The following is a 24,601-nucleotide window of genomic DNA, read 5'->3' as shown; positions in this document are numbered from 1 at the left end:
TAATATCTCACAGGTTTCCACATAGAGCAGTTTCCTCTCCCACTCTAGCCAGATGGGTTAAGGATGTTATGAAAGAAGCTGGGATCGATATCTCTCTTTTTGGTGCTCACTCCCTTAGAGGAGCCTCAGCTTCAAAAGCTTTTATCCTGGGTGGTGGCCTTCAAGATATCCTTAAGGCTGCCGATTGGTCAAATGAATGCTTTTTCAAAAGATGTTACTTTAAACCTGTTTCAAATGTTATTGATAATGTTCTGAACTCACTTTGAACTTGCATAATATTGGCCTCCGTGTCATGCCATAAAATTTAGATTTTTCACAGCCTGCTGGGCAGAAAATCTGGATTTTATTAAAGACACGGAGGCTAAGATTATCCCTCCTCTACTGTTCCCTCCCTGGGAATATAATTTAGTTGTTCTTCTGTCTTTTCAGATTAGAATGTTCAAGAGAACTTCCGGTTGTCTTCATTAAAGTTACTCCAAGGAGATTATAAAGTTTTTTCTTGTTCGAAGCTATCTTGTTCGCCGCACAAAGAAGGGAGATATCTACGTTGTCATGGACTATATATCCTATTGGAATGTTTTTGAAGTTCTAGATCTCTTCATTGTTGCTGCTGTGAGCTGCGCAATAAAGGAGATTTGCATAATCTTAGCCTTCGTGTCTTTAATAAAATCCAGATTTTCTGCCCAGCAGGCTGTGAAAAATCTAAATTTTCCTCGATAGGCTGCCGCACTCGTCCAAGTCTACTTGGACTCAATTATCTCTATGAAGCTTCATCACAAGATCTAACAAGACTCCAGATATGTTCCACTGCTGAAGTTTGCGCCACAGTGCACCTCCATCCACCCTGCTGAAAGCCACTCGGAAGTCAACGAAGCAGCAGCAAAGGCCACCTACTGATTCCATTAACTTTCTTGCGACTCCCCACAGCGCGAAACAATGGTACATTGTTGAGGGCTTTGGTCTGAAGCCTCTTTGCTCCACAGGGATCAGTCTGGTGTCAAAAGCCCAGGTTTTAATAATGTTTGCGCAAAGAGTTTGGGGGGAAGTCAAGACGGCAAATCAGATGCTAATTAGTGGGCTGATCGTTTTTGCCTTTTTAGTGAATGGGCTTCACTATAGCTCCTTTCCACAAGTTTGGTAGGATGCCTGTGAGAGTTACCCACAGAAAAAACCCACTCAATATTAGTACCCATTTTCTGGGGTCTTTCCTAAATATCACAGATGGTAAACCATCCGGACCACCAGCCCTAGAGACTTTCATATTACTAATCATTTCAGACAGTACTTCTGCTGTCTGGGTGCATGCCATCATTTCTGCCTCCATTCCAGACCTGGCTCGGTCCACAAGCAAAATCTCAGATTTTCCCCCACTGTATAGTGAGTAGATGAAAGTATACCAGTGATCTTCGCTTATCTGGGCCTCTAAAGAAGATGGAGATGAGAGAGTTATAGAGTTCACTAGTCGCCAGACATGCATAATGAATACAAAAAGCCTCCTTCGTCCACACGTTCTAGATAAGGCAAAAAACTGGCCAAAATAGCTATTTAACAACATCAATGAACAAACTTCCAAGCTAGCCATAAAAAACCCTCAGATATCCGTAGAATGATGTGAAAAACTTGCTATCTTCTTCAATGATAAAATCACGAAGATCGAGGTCTCCCTCAATCACAACTAGCCCTCAAGCGGGGACCCAGTCCCAAGAAGGGAAGAAAGCACCTCCCCTCTTACTCCTTGCCCTCCTTAGCAATGATCACCTCTCAGGGCACATCCAGACCCCAGGGTCCCAAATAAACCAGTGAGGCTGAAAGAGTTTCAAACCACTCATGATGGAAGACATATCTTCTCTGCTGGCTACGTCCAAACCCTCCTCCCACTTTGAGGACCCACTATTAGCCTCCCTGGCAAAAACACTCAACCACCCCTCTGGACTAAGATAACAAACAGCTCCCTGAAGCCTGGAGTGATGCCAGATTGCTTCAAACTCAGTCCAGTCACGCCAAGAATAAAAAAAACTGGGAGCAGAACCGAATGACCTCAATAACTTCATACCAGTTTCAAATCTCTCCTTCCTGGCTAAAACACTAGAGAGATGCGTTCCCGCACAGCTTGACCAATACATCAAAAACAACTATCTCCTGGACCTCCACAAATCAAACTTCAGAAAAGGATGCAGCACAGAAACAGCCATTTTGAACATATTAGATGACTTACAAGTACCTGGATATAGACAAATGCTTTCTACTTATTATCCTGGCGACCTTCGAAACAGTGGACCACAAGCTCCTATTGGATTCCTTTCAAAAAGGAATTGGTGCAGATGGCATGGGTCTACGCTGGTTTGCATCCTACATAAACATACTCAAAAAATAAAAATAGACAATCAGACCTCGGATATAACAGCAATAACCCGGGGGGGGGTCCCCCAAGGTTCTGTCCTCTCGCCCACATTGTTTAATATTTACATGGAACCTCTCACCGCCATCCTCAACCAAGCTAAATTCCCCTTCCATCTATATGTGGAGACACCCAGCTCTACATGGAAATCTCCTCACCTGAAGACATTCGCTGATTAAATGCCACCGTCAAAGAAGTCCAACACAGGCAATATTGCAACCACCTTAAGCTCAACCAAGACAAGACAGAAATGCTACTCATATCAAATACAGAACAGCCCACTCAGACGCTAGAATGGATAAACTCCATTGACGCTCTCAACTGCTCTCTCTCTCTTTAGCTGACTCTGTCAAATCTCTAGGGATTACTCTGGACTCCAAACTGACCATGAAAGATCATATCAAGAACAATGCGAAGGGTGCCTCTACAACCTGAATCTTCTGAGCAAAATCAAACTCTACCTACTGCAGGAAGATCTCAAATCTGCCACCCAAGAGCTGGTGCTGTTGAGGTTAGACTATGGGAATGCCACCCTCACAGGCTCTGCCAAATCCCACCTTGGGCTGATCAGAACCACTCCCAACACAGTAGCCAAAATGGTCACACGAATCGAAAAAGTTTACCACATCTCCTCAGCTCTGAAAGATCTGAGATGGCTCTCGATTAAAGCTTGTTGCAGCTGTAAAACACCTGTATTACCCACAAAACCCTACAAACCGGTAAACCAACCTACCTCACCTCCAAGATCAAAAGGGCAGCACAGATAAGAAACCTCAGAAGCTCAAATACCATGCTCCTCATCCCGCCAAAGCCCACAAACAAAAAACTCTGGCTCAATCCTTTTCATGCAATGCCCCTAAAATCTGAACTCCATACCAATACATATCAGGACCAGCCCCTCCTTCCCATGCTTCAATGAGACAGCATCTCCACCTTCAGCTCTTCTTGGACCTCCCCCCACAGCTTCTCCTGTCCTGTACTCAACCACTGACTTGACTTGATAAGACATTGATTTATCTTGCTATCTTGATGTTAAACATTCACTGAGTTGTATCTCGTTACATTGATGTAAACATTTACAGATGTGAAGCGCTCTGATACCCTCAGGGCCTGCTAGTGCATAAATAAAATGCATTGCAAATCTCCAGCTACAACCCCTCGTAAATCGGACTTCCATGGGCACTTCAACAAGCGAGGAGAAATTAAATTTAGCTACAAGAATAAAAGGGAGGCCGGACTACTCATTAGTTGTAGCAACTTGGCTAATCAATCAGGCCCCCGTAATAAACTCGGGCAGCAGGACCTGATCCTCAAATGGTGAGAAAAGACAATAGAGGGTCTCAAAACCCTCTTGAAAGGTGACTTAAACAGAACCTACCTGATAAAACCTAGTGGTGCCAGGTGTTAGGCACTGCAATACCTAAAATCAATCATCTCAGCAAGACGGGCCCTCAGTAGAGCACTGCGGCTAAATCAACAAAAACCCACAACAAACACCGTGGCAGATGTTAATCAAAAGAGAAAAACACTCCAAAAAATTATTTGGGAACACAAGGAGGCAAGAGACCGAAAGGAATGGGCAACCCTAGTTTAACTGTTGAAGGATCCCCACCATGCGTGCTTTTAGGAGCACATGAACATATTAAAGACCCTTAACGATTCAAGGGAAAATGGAGTCTCAGAAGCAGCTTGGATCCGCCCTGTTACCAATCTATATACCGACAACTTGACTCCCGCAACTGTGACCATACAGTGGATGGAGAATATGGGCAAGCAAACTGCCCCCATGGAAGAAGCCACAGGGGGCCAAGCAATAGGGGAGAAGGCCAGAGTAACCTCCAGGCCCGAGCTCTCCGTCTCATCTGATGTATCCCGAACATGCAGGACCTGAACAAACAAGCCCTAGAAAAGTTGAAAGACTCATTAAGCTCATAAGGAAGGATGGGGCCTCCAGCCCTAATGGACTACTAGCCTCCCTATTTAAAGCGTCTCCACACACCTGGGCAAGGATACTGACCCCACTCTTCGACAGTGCGTTCCAAATGGTGACAGTTCCTGACATGTGGTCCTAAAAAGTATACAGTATATACTATCAATTATGCACCATTAGACTGGAGATGAAACCCTACAGTCTGCCAGAATACCCCTGTCCTTCAGTGATGCAGGCTGCATTGTGGCGCTTTAGGTAAAAAAACACCGTTAAAAACAGCATATCACGCAGGGCTTTAAATTGGCCGGGTCCTGCCGGTGCTCACCGCCGGCAGTTGGTAAAAGCAGGAGCCGAGACAGGTCCGTATTGGGCTCTCTATTTTCGTCCTCAGTCTGAGAATAGAAAAAAATCTTAACTCTGCAGCAGTTCACTATTTTTGATGTAACATATTTTTTTTTCAGTTCTGCTAAACTGAACAACATCTTCATTTAATTTTTGGTAGACACAGAGGATTAAGTGATCTGCCCAGAAACTTCATTTCATTTTTGGTAGGCACGGATGAGTTATACTCTTATTTGAGCGTTTTTAGACGTGTTGGGCATATTTCTGAAGTACAGGCAGTCATTAAACAGGGCCGCTAAAGTTGAAATTATCATTCATGGCAACGTTATTACCCGAGCTGATGCACATCTAGCGCCTTGTGCAGCCCTCAGAGCTACGCTATTGTGCGCTCTTGTTAAGTCTGTGTGACATCACATTCTTAATGCCCCATATGTAGCCAGGTCTGGTAGTTCATTGGCGGAATGCAGCCACTTCCGGAAAATGTGTTAGACCTCGCCGTCTCAGGTTCGAATCCCGGCAGGTTCAATCAGCCGTCCATCCTTCTCAGGGTGATTAGATGCGTACCACGGCGTTGTGTAACAATAAATACCTTCTAGCCTATCAATAGCGCAAAGAGGCCTGCTTCCGCAAATATGCACGTTATTACCCAAGCTGATGCACATCTAGCACCTCGTGCAGCCCATAGAGCTATTATCAACTAATTAGACATCCTTATTTGGGGCCACTAGCCAGTGATTTACAACAGCCTCGTCAGCATATAAACAGAAAACTCAAGGAGCTATTAACAAGTAGTAATTCGTATGCTCGAATCACTGCTATGTAGAGAAGTAAAATGGCACCTCAGCAGGTGCGCAACCCAATGAGCTATCTTATCAACAATATATGCATTCCAGTGTTTACGGACTGTCTATATTAGTGACGGTACAGTATAGTATATTCAGCAGGCAGGCGCCCTACTCATTAAACCATCACCCAGTATGTGTCTTTACTCTCAAGGCCACCGCTGTGTAGAAAGGAGTAATATTACCCCATTCATGCTTTTAAAGCATTGATAGATTGTGTGCAGTGGAGGGGTCCTGTGAGCATTGTGGGAGCGAAGGGAGCTGCGTCACTCCCCGCTTACCTCCTCCCATATAAAGGAGCCAATGCTGTCTCTGCTCCTTGTCCTGGGATTTTAAACAAGCTGTCGCCGGTGCGCCCCACACAGCACTTGAGGAAAGGGGGAGGAGCAGCAGAGAGAGTGGGGTGGAGGAGGGAGGGGAGGGAAAGAGAAGACACGCGTGACAGCCTGGAAAGCAGATGCCTTGGTGAACTCTGCCTGAACCTTAGTTTAGCACGCCTCCTCAGATAACAGAACAACCATAAAACTGAAAGACGCCGTAGACTCGGTGTCCTAAGGCGTGAACAAAAAAGCCACAGGGCGGTAACCAAAGACCCTGCAGAGCAATGAGAACACGGGGTTTTAAATAAATATTGACATTGCCCAATAGAAAGCATGGGCGGGATTACAAGTCCCTCTCCTAAAATACTTTTACCCCAATATGTCTCGCTACGCGAACAGAGCATGCGCGCTGCAACGCTAGGCGAGACCTAAAAAGGGAGACCGGTCAGTACCTGCAAACGACAGCTTAATTGCACTTGTTGACGTTGAGGCGAAAATATACGTTCACACTCTGCTGGAGCAACTGGAGGCATGGCCCGAGACCAACAAATCCTAACATCTTTTCAATCAGGATTTAGAGCCGGGGCATCAACAGTGGACAACATCTTAGCACTCTCTCTTCTAAGGCACCAAGCCACAAAACATAGCAGCTTACACTTATTTTGCTGCTTTGTCGATTACAGTGTGGTATTTGACAGGGTGGAGGAAGTTGGACGCCTGGGGTATTTCCGCAAAGTTGTTAAGCGCTATAATATCATTGTATTCAGACACATGGGTCCGCATTACTACAGGTCCGTGCTCGTCTACCCGGAAAATTAAAACAAATATGGGCCTAAAGCTGGGGCTTGTCCTGGCTCCCTCACTTATTAATTTGTACACAGCCGATTTAGGGAAAAGTCTGGAGCCCAGTGGCCTGGCCCCGCCGAACCTAGGTCCTGCCAAGCTCCAAATAATAAAATACGCAAATGATAGTGATGGATTGCACAAGGGCCTGTTTACAGTGGCCTTTGAATGCCCTGAATACTTTGAACATGGCTAACCAGCTCAAAGTTAACCAGGAAAAACAAAGGTCCTGCTATTCAGCGGGTGCAAGAATAAAAATAACACATCCTTGCTTCTTGACAGCCAGTGCATCAGCACAGCTAGAAAGTATGACTACATCGGCATGTGGTTCACTGAAAGTAGTACAACAGTGGCAGAAATAAATGCAATAAAAAAAAATATATGGGATTAGTCAACTAAATTGACAATTAAGGAGTGCATCACCAGCCCCAATATTAAGGGTTATGAAGGCAACTTTTCTCGCTGCTGTGCAATATGACCACGTGCGTATCCCGGAACCTTAGACAAAGCCTTGGAAGAAGCCCACTGGAGGGCATACAAGAACATGTTTCAACAACCTTGCTGCATTCGCCACTCCAGGCTAAAGCTGAAACTCGGTTTGGTGTCTCAGACTTTAGATTGTCAAGCAGCCATGCTGAAGTATTACATTAGGGTCAGAATGGCGGGCACACAATCACTAAAGAGCCATTTAAAATATATCTTTGAAAACACAGGCAATCCTTGGTATGATCAAGTAAATAACGCAGTTTGGTCATTCCAAATGAAAGACTCTATCCACCAGATGGAAAACGTCCCAATACCCACTTGGAAGAATGCAATCAATCGGGAATGAAAGGCGACCTCTAGTGACCAAGATCTGCTGACTCTCAGGAACTCGGAAGTAGCACAGGCGCTAAAGGCTTCCTATCTAGTCGGGACTCGACAGCCATACCTACAGGAAGCTATAAACGTAGACTCCAGCAGACAGATCTTTTGTGCAGATCTTCTGCTTTGTGGTGCTGCCTCTGGTCCACTGCTGGGATGCCTTCGGGTCACCATGCAAAAATAGAAATAGAAATATGAGATCGCTAGCTTTGCCAATCAAAGTTTTCAATCCCTCCTGGGAAGGCCACAGAGGCAAGAGAGCTTGCAGGCTTTGCTCTTTCCAAAACGAATCATTTTTACACCTGCTATGTTGCTACTCCTCCTTGGCGCATCAGAGAAGACAATTAAACCAGCATCCCTCAACCTAGGGGCTCGTACATGCCTGGAAGCTTCCAGCATTCGTTTTTCACACTCCAAGAAGAGTAAAATGTGTGGCTTATCCTTGAGCACCATTACAGCCAGTAGGGAAGGGCAAAATAAAATAAACAGTCCGATCTCGTAGTACAGACTGGGCGCATTGGTAGAGAATTCTGGAATGCACTAACTGCCTTGGCAAATTTTAAAAGCATACATTTTAAAGAGCAGAACCAAGGAGCTATTTGCCTAAGCTTAAAAGAATTTTATCTGACAACTGTGTTTTTTCACAGCATATCTTATCTATTGTAATGGTTTTAATAAACAAAACAATAAAGCTTACAATTACAATTTCAACAGATTTGCCTGGGTGGCAAAACTACAGACATTCTGAAACTAGCAACTACTGTAAGTGTACTTTACTCCAAGGAAAACAACTGTTTTGGGTTAGTAGACATTTTTAATCTCCAGCATAATGCATGCTGACAGCCATATATCTGCCCGTGACCACTGCTCAGGCACTCCCTTAGTTGCACCCACTGTCTAAATGTAAGCATGCCTAGTTCTCGCTTACTTATGTAATTTGCACCTGTGAAATTTGAAATTTAAACATTTTACTTATGCGTAACTACTATTGTAAGTAGGGGAGCAAGAGATCATTGTGTGAGTAAGTGTCTAAATCTATTCATTTCTAGATAACAACTGCTATAGCAGGAATTTTTCACAATATATTGAATTGCTGCGTGTATTGTGGCAAAAGCCAGACCCGTACTTCTCCATCCAAAGCTTTTCCAGTATTGGTAAATGCTAAATGAAAGTGGGCAACTGCTCGGCTGATAAGCATCACTGGGGCATCTGTTCAGCCCTTTCATATGATTAAATTGTCAGTGCTGGGTTTCAGTGATTACTGCAAAACCAGCTGGGGAGTCAGTAGTTCATGTGCCAGAACAGAAAACAAGTAAACACCTTGCTCAGTGAACTGCAAGCAGATGTCTGGAACATTTGCAATTGTGTCGGGTGATAGTGACTTTTTACGTACAGTAACAACTGCAGCTTTGTTATGAATGAATATATACAACAGTATGCTCATTTAGAATAGTAAATTCACTCTGTTAGTGGATTAAATGAGACACACCACCATAAACGGTGAAAAGGCAGAGTTTGCACCAAATAGAGTTATAACTCCAACATGTAGTATATACTTGACATTGTGTGTAAACCACCTGCGTTCTTCATTAGTTCTTAAATGATTTATGAATGCAAATATTTTCAAACGACAGCAGTTTAAAAATAAGACTGCCTTATTTGGACACGGTAATGCCTCATTCATACTTTGAAATGACACACTGGTCATCTAGTTTATATTTAGTCACTGGCTTGCAAAAGTTGACATCTAAATATTAATTTCATACTTTAGGAATGCAATGTACACATGTGCTTAAAATATACGCTCTTATTAGTTTTATGAATTTGAATACCTTGCTCTGAAACATGTTTTAAAGAAAAGTTACTTGAAACTCTTAAGCACTAAAAGCAGCCCTCCAAGCCAATAGGCCCTTTTTTGTACAAGAGCAGATATAATCAGACAGAGATGATTCCCAAAAGGAATCAAGTTTGCATGCGTAAAAGTTCTTCTGCACGTTCTACGATTTTCCTATTCAAAACCATTCTCAGTAGTGCGCCCCGAAAGTTGCGCTTGTTAAAGACTTCCAGGCATACTACTAGGAACGAATATGACTTTTTTTATCTTTGCTGTTTCCTCAGTTTGGAACTGGAACTGTGTGCAATGTACCATTCCACAAAGAGAAAAGGCAGGCCTAATGTGCAATCAATCACCTGACAAAAACAAAGCATTCTATGTATAATTATTTTAGGTAAAATAATGTATTTTTGTTTTGAACTTTAAATTATTATACATTGGTATAACTAACATCTTTCAAAAACATTCTTGATGCCACATATTTTTATATATTTATCTATCTATAGATAGATAGATATCTTACAGAGTGGCAGAAGCCACTCTGTAGTTATAGTTAGGATTCCTACAGATAGGAATTCCTCAGATTTTTGCTTGGTCATCATTTTGCCACAGTTTCACTAAACTCCATGCAACTTCACAGGCCTAGTTCTTTTTCTACACTGGCTGATTATGCAAAGTTTTGTGGTGATTAGTTAAGGGGGGATGCAAAGATAAAAGGGGCTTACCAAAACACATTTTCCGCCAATGCATTTTCAATTGACTTTTTAAACATATGTAGCGCCAAAAAGGCTGAACGGATTTTCATGCAATTTGGCAGGGATATAGATTATGGTGTGGAAAGGGTCCTTTTCTTATTTGATCTAAATTGGTTCAGTAGATATTTTAGTAAAAAGGGACAAAAACGTAGTGATAAATTTTGCCATGGTATACTGTTGTAATTTTATGGTATCAGATGGTACATAGAGGATGACAAAACACAATATCATTAGCTAATGAAAGCCCTTACAAAATAAAAAGTCAGCCATAGTGTTTAGACCACACTTTGGCTGTGTTCTCGGTTTCTACATGAGATATACATTATTACTATTTCTTTTAAGCTATAAGAAGAAATGAGGCACTTTACTAAAGTCTGAATAGATAATGGAAAGTATTGTTGTATTATATATTTTTTTAAAGTTTACAGAGTACTGAGGTGCTTTCTCAAAACTATCTAGGAAGTACTGCAGTATCTATTGAAATAAAGACATTAAAAAAAATTAAGCTACAAGAGACTCAATGACACTCCACTGTAAAAATCCAAATCACTGTACAACACGCCATTCTACTCTGCAACACACCAATGCACTCTGCACGGCTCCACTGTACGACATGCCACTCCACGCACTTCCACGCTAAGACACTCTCCACTCTACGCCACTGCACTTCGTGGCACCTATTGAAATAAAAAAAAACATATATAACCAAAGACACTCTATGACACACCACTCCACTATACAACATACCACAACATGCCACTCTGCACTGCTCCAACCTAAGACACTCTACGATATTCCACTATATGACACCCCACACCACTTTCCTGTACGACATGCCACTTCACTGTAGAACACTCTACTGAACTCAATGACCCTCCCCTTTATGCCACTCCACTCTAAGACATCCCACACCATTAGACAACATGCCACTCCACTCTAGGACACTCCCCTCCGCTCTACACTATACTCTATGGCATGCCACTCTACTGCACTCTATGCCCTTCCACGCCACTGTACAACATGCCATTCCACAACAGTCCGTTCCTCTATATGACACGTCACTCCACTGTATGACGTCACTTCAGTCTATGATACACCACTATACTCTAATTGTCACTCTACTCTATGTCACTCACCAAAACTCTATTCCACTAAATGCCCCTCCACTCTGTGCCACTGCACTACACTGTACAACACTCTACTCCTCTCTGACACACCAGTCCACTTTATGAACCTGCACTCCAGTTTACAACACTCCATGCCACTCCACTGTACTACATGCCACTCCACACTACTCCACTGTACGATATTTCACTGTACGCCACAATACTATGCAATGACACTCTACACCACAACACTGTATGACACAACACTGGGCGCCGCCCCACTCTGTGCCAGACCACTGTACTCCATTGTATGACACGCCACTCCATTCTACAACATACCACTCCACAACACTGTACTGCACTCCACTATATGACACTCTGCACCACTCCACTCTGCAACATGCCACTCCACTCTACAACACGCCCCCCACTCTATGCAACAACACTGTCTGAAACGGCAATATATGCCACTACACTCTACTCCATTGTATGATACGTCACTCCACTCTACAACATGGCACTTCACTGTACGACACTACACTCTATGACAAGCCTCTCCATGCCACTCAGCGGGGAACAGCCATTACAACGCGGTTATTACCACGCTGTGCAGTTAGTTACATCGCATGCGTTACAACGCATGCGATGTTACAACGCTATGCCATTACAACGCAAGTCTGTACATCGACTTGGGCTAGATGGCGTGCTAACATTACAAATAGTGTAGTTTACTATCCCAACACCTTCCCTACTGTTAAGTGGACTGGAGTTGGAATAGTAAATTACACTTTTTTAATGTCAGCACGCCATCTAGCGCAAGTCGATGTAAAGACTTGCGTTCTAATGGCATAGCGTTGTAACATCGCATGCGTTGTAACGCATGCGATGTAACTGCACGCGTGGTAAAAACCCGCGTTGTAATATCATACATCCCACTCAGCTCTACGTCCCTCCACTATACAACACTTCAATTTCCTGTACAACTCAGTACTTCACTTTACTGTGCGACACGCTACTCCACTATATGGCACTCCACAACACTCTACTCATTGACATGCCACTCCACAACATGTCTGCTCCACTCAACTCTGAGACACTATTCTACAACATTCTACTCCACTCTATGCCCCTCCATTTATGCCACTCTACGCCACTCCACTTTGTGCCACGCAACTCCACTACAGTGTATGCTAAACCACTCTACAGTACCCCACTCCACTGTACACCCCATACACTCTAACACAAAGTATGACATGCGACTATGACACACCACTCCACCTTACTCTATGACCTGCCACTCTTGGTTTTGCTTCTCCACTTTACAACACTCTACTGCACACTATGCTCCTCCACTCTACAGCACACCACACCACTCCACAACACTCTAGTCCACTGATCGCCACTCCACTCTACAAGGTGCAACTCCACTGTACGACATGCCACTCCAGTCTACGCAACTTCACTCCACGCCACTACACTTGATGCCCTTCCACTCTAAGGCACTCTATGCCACTCCACAACACTGTACTCCACTCTATGCCTCTCGACTCTACGCCACTCTACTACACTGCACAACAAGCTATGACATGCTAACCTACTTCCTCTCTACAACACTTCACTCTACGACATGCCTCTCCACTATACACCATGCCACTCTACAACACACCACTACACTCTACAACATGCCACTACACTCTGTGCTATGACACTATGCCAATTCCACTGTACTCCATTGTATGACACGCCACACTGTGACAAGCCACTGTATGATACGCCACTCCGCGGAACTCCACTTTACGCCCCTCCATTCTAACACACTCGACGGCATGCCACTACACTCTGCTCTGCTGTCCTCTAGGGCAGGCCTCTACCCTCTACGCCACTTCAGTAACTCGACAACAAGCTCCCCACTCTATGCTGCTACAGTGTACACCTCATCACTTCATGCCACTATACTCTATGCCCCTTCACTCTACTCCATTGTACAACAAACCACTCCAGTCTATGAAACACCACTCCACAGTATGCAACACCACTCCACTATATGACACTCCACTCCAATCTATGACAGACAGCGCCAGCCCACTGTATAACACGCCACTCAACTGTATTACACAGCACTACAATCTATGACATGCCACTCCACAGCATTCCACTTTACTCTCCTCCCCTCTAAGACACTCCACGACATGCCATTCATTGATATGCCAGTCCACTCTACTCTATAACATGCCACTGTACTCTACACCACTACACTCTATGACATGCCATGCACCCCACTCAATGCCACTCCATGTTTCTCCACTGTACATCACAACACTCTACCCCACAACACTACACAGTACTCCACTGTATGCCACTCCACAACACTCTCCTCTATTGTACTCAACGACATTACGCTCAAGGACTTGAAACACATTATTAAAAAATAAAATTGTAAGTCAATGAAAAAAAACAAAGGTTGAGGATAAGTTATTGTTAGGAAATCTATTAATAATTTGTACACAAAATCAATTTAAACCACACAAACGTTCAAAATTCTAAAGTTATAACTTAAAGTTATAATTTGCCCCCACCCAAATCTTACTATTACTCATCCACCTCCATAAACAGTATTGTGAACCTGTTAGCCAGACTAAATGAATAATAACTCGCCCCTCTACCATCCGCAGGCTTCACATAAAAGATTTCATGAGTGTTCTGATGAATGCTATGATTGAACATGCTTCAAGTGATGAAATATGAAAGCAGTGCATGGTGAAATCATGAGTAATAGTCGATTTACTCTGCCTAGCGTGCTCAAAATACTGAGGACAGAGGTTCTATGAAAAAAATACAGTTAAAAACTGAGTAACGGTTCTGGCTAAAATGAGCAAAACTATTGAACTCTGCCAATTATGGTTAGCAACGGATACAACAAACACAACTCATCTGTTCACCCTGTTGTTCTCTTTATAGCTCTTATTCTGTGCCATTGGCAAACTGATGTTTCGATCATTGCCCTTTCCAGATAATTTTTGTTGAGGTTGACACTCCAGATTGTGCCACTGGGGCAATCTAATTATAACTTCATCTAGACACAGGTCAAGTACGCCCAGTATCATAGTTTTCTGGGAAACTAAATGAAGAAGAAGGCAACTATACCATCAGAGAAAACAGTCCTTGCAATCAAGGTTGGTGTGGAAAAATGGAGCATTACTTTTTTGGTGCCAGACATCCAGCCAACTTTTTACAGTGATCCACTTGAAGTCCAGCTGGTATTTTCCCGACTGGGTTTTCCCACTCACTGTTCTTCCCACCAACAGAAGCCCAGCCCACCCCAGACCTACTTAATGCAAGCTGCAGCATGACCACGCAGCAGATGTGTGTAGCAGGCACGCCAAAGGCATGCCCGTCTGCCCCATCTGTTCCTGGACTGCACCCAACGCCATGACTCCTAGCCCTCCCGCCCACCGGAAGACACACCATCCCCAAACTCTACACCCTAGACCCCGGACGCCGCCACCATGCCAACCCATACTCCACGGTAGGACCTTTCACCTGCACCCACTCCTACTTCACCTTCCACGGCACACACACCAGCACACAAACCAGCCCCACCCCAGACACACCACAGATACCATTTGAAACAAAGACACCAACTCGCATGTGCCCTTCTCAACACATGCTCACTATGCAAGTATTCCACTTACTTATGGGACCTCATTGCCATGCGGCACCTGACATCATCTTCTTCACTGAGACTTGCCTCAACCCCACATCCACCCCATACATTGCCACAGATACAAAATCATTCACCAGGACCGAACCATCAAGCCGGGAGGAGGAACAGCCATCATCCACAGAGATTATACAGTGTGCCACCACCAACACCACCACCCCATGGAACATCTCAACCTCAAACTCCACACGGACGACAAGTCAATCATCAGAGGCGCGCTTGCATTCCGACCCCCAGGCCCGCACTCCAGCTTCTGTATCACCATTGTAGACTTCATTGCGCCCCTAGCCTTAGACTCCAAGGAATTCATTTTTCTTGACGACCTAAAGTTCCAAATCGAAGACACCAACAACAAAAACACCACACAACTCCTCAACAGTATGAGCACTGCTATGTCACAGAACTCAAATGGACTGATCACTCCATTGCCCACTTCAGCATCTCCAGACCCCAAGTTGACCAACCCCCCCCCACCGGAAGTGGAACAAAATCTCAGAGTGCAGCTGGGCAAACACCTTCAGCACCTCCAACTCTGCTACCGCCCCCAATCTCAAACAGAAAGTGAAAAACATCAATGCCTAGATCACCAATTGTGCAGACAGCTTTATCCCAGCAAGAGCAACATCCAGAGAAAATCCTCCAAAAAGACAAGCTGGTACACCCAAGAAACAGTTGGAGAGGAGATGGGGTGCCAGCAAGGACACATCTGACAGGGCAGCCTTCAAGACCTCCATCCACCTCTTCCACCACCTGCTGAGGGCAACAAAGATGACAGCCCATGCTGCACACATCGAATCCAGCGCCAACAACACCAAGGAACTTTTAACATTGTTAAGGAATTCTTGAACCCGGTTGCAAATGAAAACAACATCATACTCTCACAGGAGTTGTGCAACAACCTCGCCCACTTCTTCAACAACAAGATCACAACCATATTCAGAAACTTCTTACCCAACCCACACCTACAGACTTCCTCGAAAGATACGCCACCACCGTATTGGGCACGAACCACACAATGACCACCTGGAACATCCTCTCCACCCAGCACACCACTTCCACCTTGAAATCCATCCACTCTGGAGCTCCAACAGACACATGCCCGCACCACATCTTCAACCTCGGCAACCAAAGGATCGGCCAGAAACTCTCCAACCTACTCAACATCTCTATCACCACCTCAACTTTTCCTGATGCCTGGAAACACACAAAATCAGACCATTACTCAAAAAACCCTCTGCCAACCCCAGCAAACTCAAAAATCACTGGCCAATCTCCCTGATTCCATTCCCAGCGAAGGTACTGGAAAAGATCATCAACAATCAACTCGTGAAACACTTGGAGCAGAACCAGCTACTCAAAACCTCCCAATCTGGCTTCCACAGTAATCACAGCACCAAATCTGCCTTGATCGCAGGCACTGATGACATCCAAACCCTCCTCGCCCAAGGAGAAACAGCAGCTTTGATCCTACTCAACCTCTCTGCAGCCTTCGACACTGTATCCCACCACACGCTGATCAAATGAATCCATCCAATACAGGTTGGACGACGGTTCAAGCTAAGAAAATTCGTTCTACCAACTTACCCCCACAATGTGAGCCATATGTTATAGTACTCACAAATGTTCCGCCCATAGATACTATGCGGTCTCATGTACAAAACGAATCACATGATTCCCTTAAACGGAAAGTAGTTTCCTGGCTAAACCACAATTGTGGGTTCCCTGTCAACTATTCAGATCAGATATTATCAACTAGACGGGTCCCTTGGATTGGGAGTGCCAGGAAAACTTGCAAAGGTGATTGCATAATCGTTAACTTTAAATATCCCCAACATGCGGCGACTGTACTATTTAGAGCAGCATCATTGGTACTGGGAGAGAATAGTGTGGGTGTACATTCTTTAGGTTATTTCTATCACCATCTAGCTAGGGCTCCGCAGAATAATATTCCAAGCATGTCCCAAAATATTAATCAATGCTTACCATTTCAGATCAACACAAATAATAGGTATTTGGCACTAAGCACCTTGGATCAGAATGACTGACTAATGTCAGCCAATGTGTCAGATGTGGAGACCAAGATAGCAACACAGGGTGGGGACAGGACTTTGACCACATTGGAACCTATCGATGAAATTGATCAAATAAGGATGGAGACCCCTATAATATTATATGATATCCTGATACCTAATTCTATGACAATCGTTGAGCCCCATATAAATCCAAGGACAACTAATGCTATCCTGGGCGAGGATGGGCAATGTGGTATCAAGCATATTGAGAATGGGGGGATAATCACTGCAAAGCCGTCATTACATGAAAATAATGTTTCAAGCAGCACTGCGGATGGTGTAGTTGAACTTCCATCTGTTAGACTAACATCATGGAATATAGCAGGGCTAACCAGGAATTTGCAGGATGAAGTTTGGTGCTCCTACATCGAGAATTATGATATTATTCTCCTCCAGGAGACTTGGGCTATAGAAACACCGCATAGACTGGGATATAGAACATTCAGTTGCGGCGCAATGCCGTCAGCAAGAGGAAGAGCATCTGGGGGCTTGGTGGTATGGATAAGGGTTACCTTGGAGCTAGATATTACACTACTGCCGATTGCTTCCCCTGATCTAATGGGATTAAAAATAGCAACAAGGGGAAAAGAAATTATATATTTACTAAATGTATACAACAGACCGCACCCTCTTAATAAAGAATCACAGGTGATAGAACTCCTTGATTCTTTTTTAAATACTTTAAGTCCAAGTAAACAGATAATTGTTGGAGGAGATTTTAATTGTCAATATGAGCCAGTATTGGGCTTGGATACTCTATTTGAAGAACAGGACATAGCTAATAACGTCCTGCCCTTAGAGTCCAATAATATGGTTAAAAATTCTAGAGCAGCTATGCAGATTTTACAAACCTCAGTAAATCATGAATTAAGGGCGTGTAATGGCCGTTTTCAGTCTGATAGACCAGCGGCTCCAACATTTGGTAGGGGAAACTATAGGTCACATATAGACTTTTTACTGGTTTCCATGAGTCTATGGTTTCTAATAATAGATTTTAAAATAGACCATAGAATAGAGAGTGATCATTTCCCCCTCCAATTATGGTTACAACCAGAGCCTTTTATATCTAATATAAGCATGGAAGCCATGCTAAATAGCTCCGCTGGAGAACTCCAGGTTTCAAACAATAGGCGTGCTATTAAGTGGCCCTATATCCTGGCCAAGGAAGAAACGATGGCAAATATTTACAACACTTTTGCTGATATATTTGAAGCATGCCAAATGCCTGTTCCAGGCACTCAGGATGTTTTAGATTTACACTATAAACTAGTAGATGCACTGACTCCCCATTTAAGTAAAATCTACAAAAAGGATTCGAGCCAGAAAAATAATCATTTAGCGACAACAAACCAATGGTATAACAAGGATTGTCGTAAAGCCAAGACTGACCTGATCCAGGCTGTAAAATTAAAGAATTTCCAGGGAATTCAAGACAGTAGATTAGCATATAATAAAATATTGGCCCAAGCAAAAAAAGCATGGGACGATGCCCTCTGGGATGACCTTATAAATGCTGCCAACCAGAAAGACCAGGGTACATTCTGGAATCTAATCTCTAAAGGAAACAAAAAAGGCAGATCATCCAGGGACATATACCTCGATGAAAAAACCTGGTGTGATCATTTTTCTAAATTATATTGTAACACCAACGAGGGGATGGTTATGGAGGACCAGGAGACCAATATATTAATTGATAACACCCATTTACATTTTAGCTTAGAAGAAACTGTTGAGGCACTACAGGCTATTAAAATGGGTAAAGCACCTGGCCCCGATAAAATCCCTGGTGATTTGCTAAAGCATGATGTAGAAATTTGGGGACCCTATATTAACTTTTTATGTAATTCTATAGTGGCTGGGACACCAATTCCTGAATCTTGGAAAGGGGCTGAAATTGTTACAATTTTTAAGAAAGGGGATCGTTACGACCCAGCCAATTACCGCCCTATAAGTTTAATAGATCTTTTACAAAAAATTTTTGCCAGACACATTTTAAACAGACTTTTAATATGGATAAAAGGGGCACAGATTTTATCTAAATACCAAGCAGGATTTAGGTTAAAAACCAGCACGGTGGATCAGGTATTTAGATTTATGTGTATTTGTTGGAAATATATTAATATAAGAAAGGGAAGTTTGTATGTAGCATTCATTGATCTAAGGGCTGCTTTTGACCTTGTACCCCGTAAACTATTATGGTCCACTCTTAAAGATATGGCAGTTCCTAGCGAGTTACTTAAGGAAATAATTAGACTCCACGCAGGAAATTATGCTAGAGTTAGATGGGGTAAGGGAGGAGAAACTTCAAAGGCTATCCCTGTGGGTCGGGGTGTACGTCAAGGGTGTGTGTTGGCGCCCACACTCTTTTCTTTATATGTCAACAATATACCCACCTACCTAAGAGATTGTAAACACGACTCCCCGAAACTAGGAGATGAGGTGATCACCGCATTGCTTTTTGCTGATGATACAATCCTCATCTCGCAAACCCCACAGGGTCTACAAAACCTAGTAAACACTTTTAATAACTACTGTGTGGAGAAGGGGTTAGAAATAAACTCATCTAAAACAAAATATATGTCCATAAACCCTCAGAAATCCTTTAGAAAGAATTTGGCCTTAAATAATCAAAAATTGGAATATGTGGAGAGTTTTAATTATCTGGGTATCATGCTGGATAGTATGCCTTATTGGAAGGGGCAACTGGAAAAAAGTAAACTAACTTTGAAACAAAATCTATTGCCTATCCTAAAGGTGCACGGCAGTAGTCAATCTAAAGCAATTACGCCGGCACTAGAACTATTCAAAGCAAAGGCTCAATCGGCAGCATTATATGGTGCTGAGGTATGGGGTTATTCCTGCAACAACACTTTCAGGAAGGAAGAAAATATCTTCATACGCAGGCTACTTAAAATACCATTAAGAACCCCGATAACTCCAGTGCTTATGGATATCAACCTTAAAAGGACTGATCATCAGGCCACATTAAGGCCATTACTCTATTGGGTTAGACTATGGACAACCCCTGAGCTGAGTGATTATAAGAATGGACTGATAGAAATAATTAGGATTGATGAGTACAAAAATATTTTATGGTTAAAACATATTTCCCAGTGGTTCACAAGGCTTGGGTTCTCCCATTTTTGGGAAAACCCTCAGAACATGTCACCACCCTTAAAAAATCTCTTGAAATCTGCTTATTGGGTATATGTTAAGAATGAAGTATCCTCTAGCTCCCTACTAGGTACGTTGACGCAGAGATTCTTGTCCATTAAGGATACTCCCGTATTCGAACAATTTATGGATGAGATAAGACCCCCTTTAGCAAAAACGCTGTATTTACAATTCAGATATGGGGTCCTGCAGGTTTCCGCAAATACTAGTAGCTGGAGGGGCAATGATGATAGAGGATTGTGTACCCTTTGCTCGCAAGAAGCAAAAGAAGATGACGCTCATCTACTGTTTTTCTGCCCAGTTTATAAAAAGCCAAGGGACCGATGGATTAAACCTTTATGTAAAAACATGGGGTTTAGACTTTTTAAAGAGGCAGAACGTACACTTAAGTCAAATACTTCACAACCTATAGTGTTCAGCATAAGTAGATTCCTATTTAATGTATATCTTATAAGGAACCAGATAGGCTGTAAACTGTAACATTCACAGGCTGGTCATACCATTTCCTGGCTTGGTTAGACACTATGAATTTTATCTCTCTCCCCCTTTCTTAAATATATTTTAAGAACCTTTTAAAATATTACCTGGCTTTTAATTAACTTATATTGTTTTTAGCATAGCTGAGATAGAATTTATTGTGGTTGATCCCCACATGTATTATCTGGAACTTGGATTGTGTATTGTATATGTTTTAATATTCATGTATGTTGCTTTTATGACAAATATGTCGAAATAAAGCTTGAATTGAATTGAATTGAATCCATGACATTGGCATCCAAGGGGACGCGCTCAGATGGATCACCTCCTTCCTCACCGGAAGAACCCAGAGGATCCACCTTCCGCCTTTCACCTCTGAACCCACGGAAATCACCTATGGTTTACCCCCATGGCTCATCCCTCAGCCCCATGCTCTTCAACACATATATGACCTGCTGGCCAAAATCGTCAGATCCCACGGTCTCAACATAATTTCCTAAGCAGATAACATCTATCCTCTCACTCACCGAGGACCCCACCACTACCAGAACCAACTTCCACAGATACATGACAAACGTCACCGGCTGGATGAAGAACAACTGCCTGCAGCTGAACACAAACAAGACAGAAGTACTAATCTTTGGCAACAGCAGCAACACATTGAACGACTCTTGGTGGCCATCAGACCTAGACCCACACCCACTTGCTCCAACCATGCCAGAAACCTCAGAATCATCATTGAAAACAAGCTCACCATGAAATCACAGATCAACGCTGTTTCCTCTGCCTGCTTCCTCACTCTGTGCATGGTACGTAAGATCTTCAAGTAGTTACCCTACTCACGAGATGCACTGTGATATAAGCCATCATCACCAGCCAACTGGACACGGCAACACCCTCTACGTAGGAATCGCAGCACACTTCCTACAGAGACTTCAGACCATACTAAACTCCACAGCCAGACTCATACTCAGCCTTCCCTGCCAAACCCACATCACACCCCACCTAAGGCAACTCCACTGGCCCGAACAGGAGAGATACGAATTCAAGCTGCAGGGCAAATAACTATGGGCAGAAACATGCTGACGATTAGATAATACACCAGTGATCTGAGGCCACATTACCTTTGCGCAACGAGAACTACATCATCCGACCACGAAGGCAAGAAATAAATTCCAGCTTGCTTGCCGTTCAAGAAGTTTACCAACTAATTTCTGATCAAGCACACATACTATTACTTCCACTGCCCTTTTGCCTATTATGGAACATTCTGAGTATCTTTATGTTAAGGATGCACTGCTACACGCCTTTTTGTAAAGACTATGGTATCACTATTTGGCTGATCTTTCAGACTTGATCCAACCATAACTATTTACTTATCGATTCTATTGTTTATTTTATAATGGTACATTCAATTATCTGTCGTGTTAATACATTCAATCAGTGGCATGACTTTTTCCAAACCCTTAGCCACATAGCAGACTTTCCCATATTATATGTAATTACATCCCCATGGATGCCATCATCATGCCTTTCACCCACGCATGACCCATCACACAGATTATGTAACATCACCATATGGAGCACAATGAGTGCAAAACACAAATATTTAAACTGTCTTTATTCATATTAAATAGAGGCAGATGACTTCTGGATTCTCAGAAAATTAAGGTAGAACATGACCATCACATGAATTACTTGTGCCTATCAATATATACATCTTTCATTAACTCAAATTTATCAGTCAAGTCTCCCACATTCAATAGCTTACCCATTCACAAAAAATAAAAAAGAGTTTTTGGAGGGTCGGTGGGAAATAATGCTTGGGAGGCTTGTCTAGTTTGCGTATGATTAATTAGTGGTAGTCAAAAAGGTATATAGAGATGTATATAGAGATGTGACCAGGTATCGTAACCAGGGTTTTGTAGATGATAATTCTTCTGTATAGTTTCTCGTTAGGGGCGATGTCACTGGGGAATAAACTTTATCCTTCTCTTCTTTACAGGTCCTGTGTGATGGCGGTCACCAGTGCCTCTCAAGAAACAGTAGAAGATTCAGGTAAGCAAATATAGACACTGTCAGGTGTACTAGCGGTTATGGGGAGGGTTATACTTCCCTTATTCCGACACCAAATGTGATGATTCTTTTTGGACCCTTCAGGGTGTTCCCATAACCATCAGCAGTGCGTTAAGTGTACATACAAGAAATCCCACATGGGTCTTTGGGATAGTCTCAGGTATACTATCCAAGCCTTATATAACCACTTTTCCCCTTCATGGAGTTAGTTTGCCACCTTCTAGGCACTCTACCACCAGGTGCTCAATGGCCCATACCTCTGATTGCCCTTGGCCTCTCTGGGCCAGATAACCACGTTGGCGTGCTTCAGGACTCCTCCCCCTCCTTTAATGTGCCCCTGTTCTTTTCTACTCATCCTCCCATGAATGCTGGTATCAGTCCCCTACCCTCTACAGAGTTGCAGCAGGTGTCTTCAAATGGGCTGGTGGCGTCCACCACTCCTCTGTCCAGCTCTCCTCATCCTCCCCTGCAATGTCCACTCCTTGTGCCACCTTCCTTACCACCCGGGACCTTCCAGCTGTCAAGCCTTCCACTTCCAGCATCTCTGCACAGTCTTCGGGATTCCCCTCAGCGTTGGCATCTCCGTCATCCTCTGAGTCGCCGTTTCTCCACGTGTCTGAGTCAGCGTCCTTCCTGAGACTCCCTCTTGCTAGTCAGTCGCCCCAGCCCCGTTACTCTGTATGAGGTAGCCCATTATCAATTTCCATATTTTTTTCTTTTGTAGTGCTAGCCCCTCCCCAATGCAGTGTTTGTTTTTTCCAGGTGCCACCAGCATCCATCTTTGACCTCCGTCGGAGCTGCCACTGCCATATCAGGTAAGTGGGCCAGGCAGGACCATGGGTCTTAAAAATGTATGAAGCACTGTAATACTTTAGCATCCAGATATATGGAAAGTATCTGAAGTCCTAAAGGTCTTGTGTGCTTGATGTATCTTTTATGAACCACAATTCCCTTTTATGAGTCAACCGACTAACATTCTCTCCCCCTCCTCAGCAACTGTGACATCTAATGTCTGAAATTAGGTTATTGCGAGAAGTTTTAGGTCAGCACTAACTAAAACAAAATCTTGTTAGATCACAACACAAAATTCTAAAATAATCTTTGTGCAACCTCGGGTGGCTATCTCACAAGCAGCATCCAATTCCTCAGAGAAATGTGTGTCACGTTCAAGCACTACCAAATAAAGTTAAGAACATAAGAAATTAATATTTCCACACCACTATTGAAACATAAAAAAAATTACAGAAAGAAGCTAAATCAATTCAAATTGGAGAACGAGAGAATGAATTTTTAACGCTTTTAGGCAAATTGGTCAAAACATGCCCATAAGCACAAGGGAGATCTAAAAGTTTCTTTCTGTCTATATTTATTAAAACAACCACTGAAGGCTGCTCTTGCACCAGAAACTAAAACTAAAATAAGGAGAGGTTACCAGTAAACTGTTTACTGGCACACTCTAGTGCTTGCAAATTTCTGGGTGCTCTTCTGGGGGACTCTAGTCACCGCTCCAAGTGGGACTTCTCTTGCTTCCCCCTACAACTAGGAGTCCAAAATTTTTTTGATGCTGACCTAAGCATTCCTGGTCTCTTCTTCAGCCTTTTGGGTATGCTTCAGGGCACCGGGTCTCTCTCAAGCTCTGAGGGTTCAGTCCCAATTGGTCAACTGGGCTTTCTTCAGAGAAGGGACCCCTTCTTTCATGTTCCTGTTGCAGCAGCACAGCAACCATTTGACCCTTGGAGATTAGTACCAGTCCTTTGGGTGAGCAAGTGCAAGCTATCCTTCAGTCTTCTTTTCCCAGCAGTCAGTCAGAATTTTGTTTCTGAGATTGCTTCATCCAAGGCCCAGTA

This window comes from Triturus cristatus, chromosome 1_2, assembly GCF_964204655.1.
Source record: "Triturus cristatus chromosome 1_2, aTriCri1.1, whole genome shotgun sequence".
Lineage (NCBI taxonomy): Eukaryota > Metazoa > Chordata > Amphibia > Caudata > Salamandridae > Triturus > Triturus cristatus.
This window is presented reverse-complemented; position numbering follows the sequence as displayed.